General features: G+C 41.6%; 1 non-coding gene across 1 annotated transcript; it reads right to left on the minus strand.

Moving 5' to 3' along the window:
• Window positions 1–1,076: 1,076 nt before the first annotated feature.
• Window positions 1,077–1,227, minus strand: LOC118632809. The gene has a single exon (XR_004960072.1). It is a non-coding gene; the product is annotated as a small nucleolar RNA SNORA62/SNORA6 family (small nucleolar RNA).
• Between the last annotated feature and the right edge of the window lie 13,732 nt (window positions 1,228–14,959).

Below are 14,959 nucleotides of genomic sequence, written 5' to 3' on the forward strand. Positions count from 1 at the left end.
CAAGCCGATTTGTGGGGCGGCGGGGCCATCCGTGTCCGTCTTTTCAGGGCAGATTTGGAGAACGGTAAGAAAAGCACAGCATTCCCGACGCAGAGTGCACCGTGGGTGTAAAGGCTAAACATCAGAACAAGGCAGCTAATGCTGGCCAAACGGCTTTGCAAACTGGCAAAGATATCACTGTCATTACACATTAAAATAGGAAGTCCCAAACGGACAAATGGTAAGGTAGGCCCTTAATCATTTGTGACCTGGGTTATACTCAGGTGCAATGAATCCAGTGTAGCATTTTCCATCCAGCTTATCGGATGGCACTGGAAAGACTCGGAAGGGATTTTAGGAAATGCACAGGACAGATGAGTGTCGCTACGGTGTAAGCACTAGAACGGAGGCTTCTTAAACACTATGCAACAGTGTCAATTAGTCACGCCTCCTCGGAGCACAGTTCGGGCTGGTGAAATTTAGGGCGAGTTGATACAAATGATGAATACGTTCAGGTCCTGGAGAACTTTGTGCTTGTTTTGTTAGTTTTGCTATTTCATCAGAAATACCATTAAGTATTGATAAGATGAGGGTGGAGGAAGTTTTGCACAGCCAGGGATGGAAAGACGGATTTGCTGCTGAGCTGAGAAAAGGCAGAGTGGCCACCAGCAGTGCAGAATGGTTAAGAGACTGTCTCTGGACAGGAGCCTGAATTGAAAACCAGCTCTGCTGATCACTGTGGCAAGTTATTTAACCACTGTGTGCTTTAGTTCCCTCGTCTCTAAAACTGGCATGAGCTCTGGCCTGTTTGGCTCAGCGGTTGGAGCATCGGCCTGCGGACCAGACAGTCCCGAGTTTGGTTCCCGCTAGGGGCACGTACCAAAAAAAGAAAAAAAAACCTGGCACGAGGTTGTGTGGAATTTTACTAATATATGTAAAACAGTGCCCAGTCCATAGTAAGCAATGCATATGTATTTGGTATCATCATCATCATTATTATTAGCAATATTAGTATTTAACAACAACAAAAATAGGGCCAGAAATAAAAAATTTAAAGAGGAGACTTTATTATATTTAAAAAAAATTTTTTTTTTCACACTTGTAGCAAGGATTACTATCAAACTGCACTCATTGGGCCAGAGACCCTTGTGGTGTTAGAGAAAGTTGCCCCTCATGTAGCACACTGCCTACACTTGGGAGGCCAGCGGCTGCCTGGCCTCTCAACTCCAGGTTCCAGTAATGTGCATTCTGTTTTGTCTTCTTTTTCTCCCGTTTATGTTGCTTGTATCTTTGCATGGCAGGTAGACTGGACCTTAATGTTCTGTGTTCTGGCCTGCAGAATGCTCGGGACGTCTTCTGTTGTTTGCTAAAAACTAAAATGTGCTCCTAACCGAATTTTGGCTACTTGTGTCTGCTTCAACCAACAGTCCATGATGGATATTGTTATTATTATTCACACAGTTTAAGATGGTTAGTCATATTATTAACCATAATTATTTTTCCTGTCCTAATTGTCCTACATTTATATGATATTTTGCATTTCCATAATGCCTCACAACCACTAATTGTATGGGGAAGTCTGTAAGACAGGCATACCTGAGTTGTATGCATTTGATGATGCCTGTTTTTGTGTACTAATGAACACAATAAAATATATCTTTTACTCGAGATTAATAGCAATATTTAGGATGATGATTCATTACCTGATGTCTAGATTCCAAGACATACAAATCTGACTAGAATTGTAATTGAGCAGATAATCTTATCTCCTGTTCTCATCCCAGAATACCTGTAGTGGCACTAAGATTACTGCCTGCCTTATGCATGGACAGAGTTGAACCTACCTTGAGGAAGTGTGATTTGAGAAAGCATAACGGAGGGTTCCCTTGGCCTCCAAAACCCTTATATGTGGTTGCCTGAGACTCCTCGATTGTGCCTTTAACTTAAGCCAGATAAGAAGTTTAGTTCCTTCTAAAACTAAAATACTCTTGGGAGAGATAACAAACACTGCCATTAATTACACCTCAGGGTGAATGAATTTGTTAAATTCTCCTCTGAATTAATCAGCGAGGACACAGAAAAATCCATGAAATTGAAACTCAGTTGGGATGGATTTGAAAGGGGCAGAAAGAGGAAATGGAGTTAGATGATGCCTACGTTCAGACTTTGGCAGACTTCTGGTTAAATATGTGCATTGAATTTAGCAACATTGCCTCCCCCAAATGCCATTAAAATTAAGGGGATTTTTCAAGGGGTTTTAAGGTATAAACCCAAAAGGACAAATAAATTAAGACAGGGAATAACAACAACATAATTTTGAGAACTGGAAAGTTTCTGTAAAGGAGGTAAGTGGTGTGGCTGACCTAAAAAAGTAAACAAAACAACTGCAGCCTAAGGCAACAATTAAGAAAAACAAGAACCAAAGTGATGCATTAAGACATTCACAGAAGTTCTCAATGGCTCAGGAATTGGTGGTCTTAGGTACCTCTGCAAGTGGAAACAATAGTGGGACCAAAAGTAGCAGAATGAATTAGAAGTTTATTTAGAAATGGATAGAACTCTCCCCATTCCGCAAGATTATTGGCTAACTGCCCCTTTCCCACCCTGGTACAAGATTAGATGCATTCCCGGAAAGTACAGTGGTTCCTTATTGAGGGAAAAAAGAAGAGAATTAAGTGAAAATAAACCTTGTAAATATTGAGATACACGTCCCCAACCCTCATCGTCCTCTTGGCTCAGATTCTAGGCATCAGGCTGATCTCTCCAGATAGAGAACAGGAAGAGTCCTCTCTGGAGAAGCTCCAGACCGAAAGAATAGACCTACGATCCTGCGGAGGGAACCCAGAGTCTGCAGTGCGGCCCTCAGCTGATAAGCTCTGTCCATGTTCGGAGCTTCAAACTGTTGTTTCATGTATCTCTTTTAAAACAGAATCAGACAGCCTGGGGTCATCAGCAGTTGGAAGAAAGCTTGTAACGTTACTGTGGAGACACAAAGAAAAAAAAAAAAAGGACAAAAAGGAACCTTGGAAGAAACAGAGTTGCTTGCATTGAACAGATAGGGAGACATGGGGAAGAAAACTTAAATAATAAAAAACAAACAAAAAACAACACTGTCATTACTATTCCCAGAGAGATAAAAGAAGATACTGCATCAGTGAAACATGAGTGGTATGTTATTTTCAATAAACACCATTTAGAGATCATTTAGAAATCAAGAATATGATAACATGAATTTTAAAACAACATTAAAAAGATGGAAAATAAACTTGAAAAAATTTCACAAAGACTACAGCAAATTGATATAGGGATGAAGCATGGGGGCGGGTACAAATCAAAGGGGTCAGCCCAGCAGATCCAACATCTGAATAATTGCAGAGATAGGGAGAGGAGATCATTGAACTAATAAGTCAATGTAATTTTATAGATCTGAAAGGCATCAAGAATTATAATGACATATACTTTTCAACAACAGCATGGGAAGCAAGAAGGCAATGCCTTCAAAATTCTGCGGTAAAAGAATTTCAATCTAGAATTCTGTTACCAAGCAGGTGTCAATTAAGTATGAGGGTAAAATAATTTATTTCGGATGTGCAAGGTGTTGAAATTTATTTCTGCCTTGCTGTCTTTCTCAGGAAGGTATCAGAACCTGTGCTCCATCAAAACTCAGGGAATAAGACAAAGGAAAACAACAGAGGAAGGAACTAGGTAATGCAGCCCACCATCAGAAGGAAATTTCCAGGATGATGGTGAAGCAGAATCCCAGGATGACGCTATGCATCAAGCCATGATGGCCAACAACCAGCCCAGACTGGAGCAGGTCAGAAGAGAGTTCCTTAAGAAGATGAAACTAATAGATGGGATATCTGTATGAGTCTGAGCAGATATACAATAGAGAAGTAGAGTTTGATATTGGATTACTGATAAATACAAAGAAAAAAATTTAGATTATTAACACCAAGAAAAATAAAATAGGATGCAGGAACAAGTAATCATGGGATAGTGGCTCCAATATAAACAGTATTGACATAACCATAATACTGTGAACACTGATCTCACTAAAATGATAATATTGCTACAGTGGAAAGATGAAAAGGTGGATGTGTGTTGGAGGTGGGAATGGGGTGTGTATGTGAGAGAGAAAGAGCTAAATCCTCTGTTGTGGGGAAACATTCCATATTGCTTAAAACATGAGATTTGGCCATAGTATTATTTAAAGACAGGAAGTGACAAAAGGGTCCACTCAAAGTGCTGAACAAGGTTGCCTCTGTGGAGCAGGAAACTGGGAGTTTGGGAGGAAGAACAAGGGCTTTCAAAACAAACCTTGTAAAATTTCTTGACTAAACAATGTGCTGGCGTAATTAATGTGCCCAAAGTTGGCTTGGCAAGGGGAGAAACTAGAGGCAACAGACCATTTTTGGTGCGTTCTGAAAGTTCAGACAGGAAATTATAAGGGTCAATAACTGTGGGAATAGGAAGGACATGGTAGACTTGAAAGATGAGGTGAGATCAACCAAATTTTGTAAGTGATTAAATATAAGGAGTGAGTGAGAAGAGGTCAAAGATGTTGCTGGAGTTTCTAGCTTGGATCAGGGTAGGTGAAGATTCCATTAATTAAGATAGGGAATATGGAGATGTATAAAAAGAATGAGATGAGTTTTTGTTGTTAGGTTTGCTTACCTATATGATGACATCTATGGGAATATGTCCAGTATGGATCAATACTTTTGTATTAGTAAGTCAGGAGAGAGATCTGGGCTGGAAATAAAGATTTGAGAGTCACCTCTTAAAGATGTTAATCGATTATATAATTGTGTAACCACTCTTCTATATACCTTAAACTAATATAAAATAATACTGAATGGCAACTATAACTGAAAAATAGTTTTTAAAAAAGAGATGGAAATATAGGAATAAGTGAATAGTTCAGTGTAATGGTATAGTGAAAGAAAAAAAAGACAGAATAGATACAAACTTAAGGATTTAAGGATAGGGATATTGAAGAGGAATTCATTGAAAAACAAACAGTCAAAAAGGTAGGTAAACATTGGGAAGAAGTTCAGGGAGAAGTGAGTTTCTAAAATTGGGAGGTTGCCCTGGCCAGTTTGGCTCAGCGGTTAGAGCGTCGACCTGCGGTCCGGAGAGACCCGGGTTCGGTTCCCGCTAAGGGCACGTACCTCGGTTGCAGTTTGTCCCCGGCCCTGGTTGGTCGTGCGGGTGGCAGCCACTCGATGTGTCCCTTCACGTCGATGTTTCTCCCTCTCTCTCCCTCCCACTCTATCTGTACAAAAAATGGAAAAATATCCTCGGGTGAGGATAAAAAATAAAAAAATAAAATTGGGAGGCTGGTTCAAAAGAAAACAGTGAGTTGGCATAGGCCACAGGCTTCATCTCCTGAACCCAACCCTGCAGCTGCCGCAGAAACAAGAGGGAGCTGACAGAGCTCAGAAACGTACACACTGAAAAGTCCTTGGCAAGTACAGCAGACACCTCTGGTGTTTGGTGTCACTTCACCTTGGCCCACTTCTGATTGCAGTGGCGGTGGGCAGTTCCGGGCAAGCTCAGGCTGACCTCATGATGACAGCATCTCACCTGCTGCAAATACCCTGGTCGGAATGCCTGCCTCTGCAGCCTCTGAGCCGCCGGCCTTCCGAAGGCGCGGTGGGGTAAAGTCCGAGGGGCAACCCTGAGCCAGCGGAGGATGGAACCGGGTGGATAAATACCCCAGCGTCCTGTCTCTCTGATGGGAAGCAGTTCTAGGAAGTATTCTGGACCCGTCTCGGGAGGGCCCAGTGGGATCAAGTACCCCCTGACCACAGTGGTGACCTCAGTAACCCTGTTACACTTCTCCTCCGTTTTTACTCTTCTCGCTCCTTCACTTCCTGGGATTTGAAGTCAACTACGTAGAGTCGAATCTTTGTCTCAGGCTCTTCTGTGGAGGAAACCCGCGGTGTGGGGAGTTAGAATGGAAGAAGCCCAGAGGGAAAGCCAAGTGCCCCACATGGGGTATGGACTGAGGGGGTACACCTTCACCCTAGGGGCTGGAAGTTACAATAAAGGGAAAACATTCCTGAAAGTGAACAGTGCTCTAGTAGGTCCAGCTTCATGTGACAAAAACAAACAAACAAACAAACAAACAAACACCAAACAGCAGTGGCTTAAAGACGTCCGTCTCTTTCACATACAAGAAGTTTGCCTGGCAGGCGGGCAGGAATTCATGGTGGCCCCAGCACAGCCATATTTAAGGTCCCTTTATGGTCCCCCAGAAGTGCTGGAGCTCCCGTTACCAATTTTGAGGATAGTAGCAGGAGGAAGCCAGAGAAAAGAAGTTACCTTTTAAATTTGTTAATCCCTTTTAACAAATCCTTTCTGAAAGTTCCACACTTCTGCTAGAATTTCACTGACCAGGACTTACACAACCACACCCAAGTGGTTGGGAAAGAAAGGGGAAATGTAGTGTTTAATTCTGAGTAACCACCAGAAAAATAAAAGTTCAAAGTATAGCTTTCAGGCTCAGTATAATTTTTTTCTCAAACCAATAGAATGTAGGAAAAAAGAAAAAAATATGTAAAGAAGAAGCATAAAATAACTGTTAGCCCTGGCCAGTTTGGCTCAGCGGTTAGAGCGTTGGCCTGCGGTCCTGAGAGACCTGGGTTCGGTTCCCGCTAAGGGCACGTACCTCGGTTGCAGTTTGTCCCCGGCCCTGGTTGGTTGTGCAGGTGGCAGCCACTCAATGTGTCCCTTCACATCGATGTTTCTCTCTCTCTCTGTTCCTCTCTCTCCCTCCCACTCTACCTTACAAAGAATGGAAAAAAACAAAACAAAAAAAAAAAACTCTGTTAATTATAGTAAATGTAAATGGCTAAACTTACCAAATAAGAGCCAGAAATGCATACATTGGATTAAAAAAAAAAATCTAGTAACCATATTTTCTAAAAAGGGCAAATTTAAAACAGGGGAAGAGAAAAACTGTATTAAGGATAGAAAAAATATATACTAGGCAAATATGAATCAAAGAAAAAATGAGTCAGACTTTTTTAGAGATTACTAGATACTAGGTCTGAACTGTCTCTAATTCTTAGAGACCCACAAATGTCACTGTAGTTCAATAGTAGAATAGGACCTTCAGAAATAAAAGGTGATTAATGGATTTTTGGCTCAGGGTCTTTTTATAGGGGTCTCAGCAGACACCTGAATCCTCCCTGTCATTACTTGCCCAGTCTGGAATGCATGACCAGAATAGACATACTCAGCTACTGGCAGAATTCCCACATCGATTCTCTGACTCACGGAGTGAGTGCTATTATGGCAGGAAAGGACAAGTGGAAGCCACTAGAACTGCCTCAATTTATGAAAATAGTAAGGCAATATTATATCTGTGGAAAGAGGGCAAAGTTTAGTGCCACCATTAAAGACTGAGAGGATCCAGGGATGGTGATTCCTACCACATCTCCATTAGACTTGCTTATTCAGCCTTACAGAAGATGCTGTATCTTGGATAGCCATAATGAGTTGTTGTAAGCTTAATCAGGTACTGACTCCAATCGCAGCTGTTATTCCAGATGTGCTTTCATTGCTGGGGCAAATCAACATATTCTCTTGTGCCTGGCTTATAGCTATTAATATGTGTTTTCCTTTATACCTGCTAATAAAGACAAGGAATAGGCAACGTTTCTGTAAATGGCCAGATGGCAAATATTTTAGGATTTGCAGGCCATAGGTCTCCGTCATAACTGCTCTATTCTACACTGCAGTGCAAAAGTATCTACAGATAATATGTAAATGAGTGGACATGTGTTCCAATAAAACTTTATTTACCAAAACGAGTGGTGGGCCAGATTTTGTCTTTGGGCCATGGTTTGCTTACCTTTTGTAAAGATCAAATACAGTCTGTTTTCAATAGGTGGGGTCAGCAATACATCTTCACTGCCTTAGCTGAGAGCTATATCAACTCTCTGCCCCTGTGGCATGGCCTAGTGTGCAGAGACCTTGAGCACTCTCATTCCACTGGACATCATGCTGGTCTAGTACTGATGATATTCTGCTGATTGCTAAGCAGAAGGTAACAACAACTCTATATGTGTTCTTGACATACATATGTGCCAAGAGGTGGGAAATATATCCTACAAAAACTTAGGGGCTCAGTGGTCTGGAGCATGCCAAGATCTCTCTTTCATGTGAAAGACAAGCTGCTATCTCTTCCCCTGCAACCATGAAGAAAGGGGTGCAATACCTAGTAGGCCTCTTTGGAATTTGGAGGCAAAATATACCTCATTTTTGCATGGTACTCTGACCCATTTACCAAGTGGCCCAAAAAGCTGCCAGGTTTGAGTGGGGCCCTAAAACAATACAAGGTATTATGTCAGGTCCAGGCTGCAGTATAAGTTGCTCTGCCTCTGGGCCATATGACCAAGCAGGTGAATTTCTCTTCACTAGATAAACACAAATAATTAAACGATTACCTCCCATCTCGAGGAGCCTCAGTAACCTGGTTTTAGGTCATAAAGAAGGTACAAGACAGTTGAAATCAATCAGAACTGAGACTCTTCCAGGCAGGTGTGAAAGAAAGGTTATGAGACAATGGAGTTAATCTATCCAGAAAGTGGTTCAAGTGATGGTCTCTAAAATGTCAGTTGAAGTGTAGACGAAGTGAATACAGGAGGAATGTGCTACAGAGAAAGTAGATGGGACAGTTTCCTGGAGTTTCCTACCAAGGCTGGGGACCCATCTTGGGACAAGTTAATTAGATAATTAGAAAACTAGGAAGTTACAGTGAAAGGGAGAGATGTATTGTTTACAAAGTTGAACAGTTTGGGTGTTGACAGATCATGGTGTTGGTGTGAAATGGGTTCTGACATGGACCAGATGGGAAGGGCATCGGAGATGAGGAGGTTAGGGAACTGGAGACCATGGTGAAGGATGGGTCATTCATAAAGATATGGAAGTCTTACGATGTTAGCAAGACCTGGAGTGGGAAGAACATGTAAGCCAGGTGCTAAGTCCCAGTGATGGGGATAATAGTGACCAGGAAGTATATAAATGACAGCAACATGGAGGGTGGAGGAGGTACTGCCATATGGCTGAAAGCTAGAAGGAGTAGGACTTCCTACATAAGAGTGATAAGATCTGGGTTTCGGAGAGAGGAGGTCACTAATCCTTAAGTTTATCTAGTTAAAAGACCTCACTCTATAGATGAGGAAACTGAGGTCAGAGAGCATGGTAGCCAGCCTCCAACATATTCCCCAATGACCCCCACCTTTCGGTATTCACACGCTTGTGTGGTCCTCTCCCAGAGTGTACCAGGGTCGCTTACATGAGCAAGAGAAGATAGCAGAAGTGATGTTGCCTCTGAGATAAGGTTCTAAAGGAGACTGCAGCTCCTGTCTGGTTCCTCTCTCACTCTTGGTCACTCACTTTGGAGGAAGCCAGCTACCATATCACGAGCAATCCTACGGAGAGGCCCACGTGGTGGGGAACTGAAGCCTCTTGCCAGCAGCCATGTGAATGAGCTTAGAAGCAGATCCTTCAGCCCCAGTCGAGCCTTCAGATGACTGCAACTCTAGCTGATGTTGATGGCGACCTCATGAGAATCTCTGAGCCAGAACCCCATAAGCCGCTCTCAAATCCCTAACCTACAGCAGCTGGGAGATACAATACGTGTTTGCGGTTTAAGCCACAATGTTTGAGCTCGTTTGTGTTCAGCAGCAAAATATAAATAATAATAAGAGTTTTCATAACTTACTCAAAGTCACAAAGCTAGTTAGTGGGCGGATTTCCAATGAAAACAGAGAGGGCTCCTGACTCAACTCAGCGTTCTAGGAGGTCACACTGTATTCTGGCGTATCTTGGAATTCTTTTGTACAGGACAGCCATGCATTCAGAAGGTGTTAGTGACGATCTGAAAATGTTTAATGGATGGTAATTCTGTTTTTCCACAGGCAAAATAAAATGAAAGCTTGGCCATTGTTCCTCATGGAATGCAGAATAAAATTCGATAAGGTAAACATTTACTTTGTCCTTACCATATAGTAATGCATCAGCATTTCTAAAGCATGCTTATTTATTTATTTATTTATTTAGAAGGATAGAGATGACTGGTTCAATTTTGTACAATTGCTTAGTGACAAAACCAGAAATGTAATTTCTACTTGCCTTCTTTTAACCATTTGACAAGAATGACATAGGGTTCCCAGTATTAGTTAAATCCTTTAAAGGCTTCAGTAATTCTGACCTTCCTGTGCGGTGAATCAGGGATAGGATCTAGGGCCTGCATTTCAGTCAGTTGTCTCTAAATGTAATATTCAGAGAAGGGCGGATTGCCGAAGAGACACTTCAGGACTTCTATTTCCATGCTGTCGCCTGCCATTTGGATGCATGTGACTGTTATGTTAGAGTTTTGTGTGCCCTTTGACCTACAGTTTGGTCTCAGGTTTTAAGAATGTAATTATGTAATAGTATTTTTTCCTTCCTTAAGAATATAGCTAGAAAAGTGGGGGTAGGAATAGAAAGTAGGTTTGGGTTTCACTAGAACGTGGATATTTTTAAAAATTAATCTCAAGTGTTTTCAAAGTTCCAGTTCTATTAATTACCACAAATTTCAGATATAGTTCCAATTATTTCTCATTACAGTCAGTAAGTTAATTTGCTGTCAAGTATTCCCAGCATTAGGGAGATTCTTCAGTGTTTTCTTTTTTTTTCCTCACTGTGCTTGAAAAAAAAATAGACTTGCCAGCCTTTTCCTAGTATCACTTATTCTCTTGAAAGTCGTAGAAAGATAAATTTCACTCCCTTGACATTTTCACACTTTGCTGGTTATAACCCAGCTAATTATGTGTGGCTTGAGTTTGCTTGAAATAAAATGCTACTTCATATTTTATAATAACTAGGTTAGTGATTAATGTGTAGTTTGAATTTTGTTTTATAAAAACTCAGCATTGTTTTGTATAATCAGCAAAAATAAAAACGTGTCCTTAATTAGTGATGGTAGTAATTTTTCTAGTTGTGTTTTCATTCTTCAGAAAACTCAGACTTTCTTAATCAAACTTGTTTATACATTTTATTGATGTTTATGACCCTATACATGTTTTTTTGTAAGAATTAATTAATTCATTCATTCATCCAGTCATTCATTCATGTATTTATTTGACACTTACTATGTGCCAGGTACTGTTCTTTGGGTTGGGGCTATGGGAGTGAATCTTGATTCCTTTGTATGAATAAACCACACAAAGTCTCTGTAGTCATGGCACTTGTGTTGTAGTGGGGGAAGGGGGTCAAGCAAATAAAGTAGATATATAATAGGTCAGTGGTGATTACATGCCATGAAGAGAAAATAAAGCAGATAAGAGGATAGGGAGCGACAGACCTGAATGAGGGGTGGGGTCAAGATATCCATATGTCTGGGGCCAAAGCTTCCCAGAGGAAAGACAAGTGTGGAGGCAGGCAAACTCCGCCTAATGCATCAGGAAATAGCCAGGAGAGTTGTGTGCCCGTAGCAGAGTCAGCGAAGCGGACGTGAGATCCGCGGGGGGTAAGGGCCAGGTGGTACAGGCGAGGTGAGATCAGTTTCAATGTGATCACTTCCGGCTGCTGCGTGAAGGGGATGTAGGAGTGTCATTGCTGGAAGCAGGAAGACCGGTCAGGAGACTGTGTTCGCCGGGGTCCTCTGAAAAGCCAAGTTGAGATGGAAGGTGTTAAGAGTCTGATTAACAGGAACACCTGTGAGGGGCATGGAGAAGGTGCCAGATAGGCTTGGAGAGTCTTCAGCCTGAAGTGCAGGTGTGGCCCAGGTGCAGGATAGAAAGGGGATGGGAGGGTTGGGAGGGAGAGTGAAACTGCATGTTCTTTTGGCAAGGCCAGTGGGGAGTCCGTGAGCCAGTCACCCATCCGAGAAGTCCCCCGTCTTGCCATGCTGTCATCAGCTGGCGCGGACCTTGGCTTCAGCGTGAACACAGGCATGGATTTCAGAATACAGCGCAGCTGGGGGCACCTCTCCATTATGCTTCCTCATGGGGGGGGTCGTAGAGGCCCATTTCCGCGGCCATCACAGAGACGTTTGCCATAATCCAGGTAACAGAGATCGAGGTGCTTGGATTAAGGAAGTAGATGAATTTTGACCTAATATTCAAATGGCTATAGGTTAGGTTGACCTCTTTTGCTGACCGATGATACGGAGTGTGTGGAGGGAGAAGGGGCAGAGTTGCCTCCAAGGGTTTTTGTTCTGAGTATCAGAAGAATAGGGTTGCCATTTGATGAGATGGAGAAGACTGTGGGAGCCTCAGCAGAGGGGAACCAGATGTCCATTGGCCATGGTTAGTTTGAGACTTGATCGGACCCTCACATGGAGATATTGAGAAGGCAGCTGAATACACCTGTCTGGAGTTCAATGTAGCATCCCAAAGTGGATATAGATTTGAAAATCATCAACTCGTGAACAGCGGTTAAAGTCCTGGGACTGGATTAGTTTACCTAAGAGTCTCTATAGATGGAGGAAGAAGAGTTTCAAGGACTAATGGGAAGAAGAGGAGAATCCCACAAAAAGCCTGAAGAAGGAACAGCCGGTAGGAGGTGGAAGACACACACACGAGTGGTATCCTGGAAGCAAGCCAAGTGAAACATGTTTTCTGGAAGGAAAAAGTTCAGTTTTCTACTTCTCTAATCTTGATACCTGTGAAGTGAAAGTTCTACGAAGTACTGATATCTTGCTAAGTGGACCTACTAAATAATGAAGAAAGTAAAGCTTATAAGAATATTGACTCGGTGGCCAATTCAAAGCCTGTCTCCACCATTCGCTGTGTGTCCTTGGGCAAGTGTCTTCACCTCTTTTTGCTCTGATTCCTCATGTCTACAGTGTGGGTTACAGTGTTAATAGCTGTAAGTGACTATTGGTACAAAGTCTGACACATGATAAGTGGTCCATAAATGTTATATGTTATTACATAAGAAATACTGCAATTAACAATTAATTTGACTATCTCAAGTTTTCTAATGAAAGCAGCTAGGAAGTGAAGGTTTAATGTAGATCCTTTCAGATCTCATTTCTCTGACTGGGATCCTGATGTATTTGGTTTTTAAAAATATTTCTCTTTTATGGTTTTCTCTTCTATGTTTTGAAATAAAAGTACTTATAAAAATATACATAATTCCTTATATTTAAAGTTTTAAACCAGTTACCAGCAGAGTCTGCTTTAAAAGCATGGCCGGCCAGAGAAATAAATTCAAAATAAAGAGAAATAATTTCATAGAATAGTGCTTCTTGTCTTTTTTGGGTTCCTGATCCCTTTGGGAATAAGGTGAAAGCTTCCCCCTGAAAAACACACATGTAAACACACACACACACACGTGCACACAAACACGCACGCACGTGTATGCGCACACACTTTTGATCATAGGGCCTTCGAGGGAGTTTGCAGATCTCTAAAGCTAACCCATGAGTCTTCCAGGCAGGATTGAAGCCAGGCCTTGATTTGGCTGCAAAGTCTATGTTCTTATAGTGTAGTAGGTCCACTTAGCAAGATCTCAAAACATCACAAATTTTAAGTCACTCAGAGATTCCTAGTTTAAACAGAAAGGAACTTCCCTTAGAGAAGTTTCAATTCTAAGTCAATTCAGTTGGGGGAAATGTATGTACAGGGAGGTGACCTGTGCAGCCAGGGCCCTGCTCTCAGAAGGGGCCCAAGCCCAGGTTAATGCTGTGCTCTTACCATTTGGAATTCCTAATCACTTTTGAACAAGAGGCTCCACATTTTCATGTTTCATGAGGCCCTGCAGGTTACATAGCCAGATACACACACACACACACACACACACACACGTACATGTACAATTTAAGTCCACTAGAAATTTTTCTTTTATTGACATTTAAATAACACAACATTCACTGGAAATGAAATATTTTCCAATGTGTCTTTCCAAGGTCATATTTATGTAAGTTATGTGTGTGTTCTTAGTTTTTATCTCTTTGAAGGAATTATCGTTTCATTTTATTTGGCTATTATAACTTTGACATTCTTAATAAGTCCAAAGGTAAAATGTGAGTACGTAATAAAATTATGATAAACGATATTGAAAGACAGAGAAACCTGGAACTTCTGTATTCTAGGCCTAGTGGGCCGCCTAAGCAAAGGAAAGGTTTGGACGTTGTTGGGGAGCTGCTGCTACGGTGGGCAGAGCAGGACGGGACTGGAGACGCGAATGTTCTTACATGCCATGCCAATGTCCTGAGGCCAGTGAGAGACGGCTGAAGGGGCTAAGCAGCTGAGTATGGTCAGCATTATTACCTCCATTCTTCATGATGACAGATTTAGAAAATAAAACTACAGGATGCCCTGTTAAATTTGAATTTCAGATAAACAATGACTATTTTTTTCTGTATTGATGTCAAATGCAATATTTGGGACCAACTTATACTACAAAAATAACTGAAAATAATTTTAAGTGGAGGTTCTGTATTTTATCTGGCAACCCTACCATTTTTTTTTCCAAACCTAGTAACTTTTTTTTTTACACTCAGTATTATTTTGTATTAGTTTCAGGTGTACAGCACAGCGGTCAGTCAATCATAGACTCTACGAAGTGTTCCCCTGATCTTCCCAGTACCCTCCTGGCACCATACATAGTTATTACAGTGTTATTGACTGTATTCCTCTGCTGTGCTTCACATCCCTGAGACTATTTTGTGACTACCGATTTGTACTTTTTTTAGTACAAAACCTGATCAAGACATTGTAAAAGTGCCACTCGGCTTTTCTTGCCACCTGTAGGTGGCAGTCTAATCAAATAATTTCATGAGAGCTGCTTGGCAAATCCAAGTTAATTACTGTATTATTTATCCTATATTGTTTAATAAGGCTATTAATATTATTTAAAAATATTTTTAAACCCTGGCCAGTTTTGCCTAGTGGTTAGAGCATCGGCCTGCTGACCAAAGAGTCCTGGGTTCGATTCCGGTCAAGGGTACGTACCTTGGTTGTGGTTCGTCCCG

Source organism: Molossus molossus, unplaced genomic scaffold (assembly GCF_014108415.1).
Source record: "Molossus molossus isolate mMolMol1 unplaced genomic scaffold, mMolMol1.p scaffold_m16_p_17, whole genome shotgun sequence".
Taxonomy (NCBI): Eukaryota; Metazoa; Chordata; class Mammalia; order Chiroptera; family Molossidae; genus Molossus; species Molossus molossus.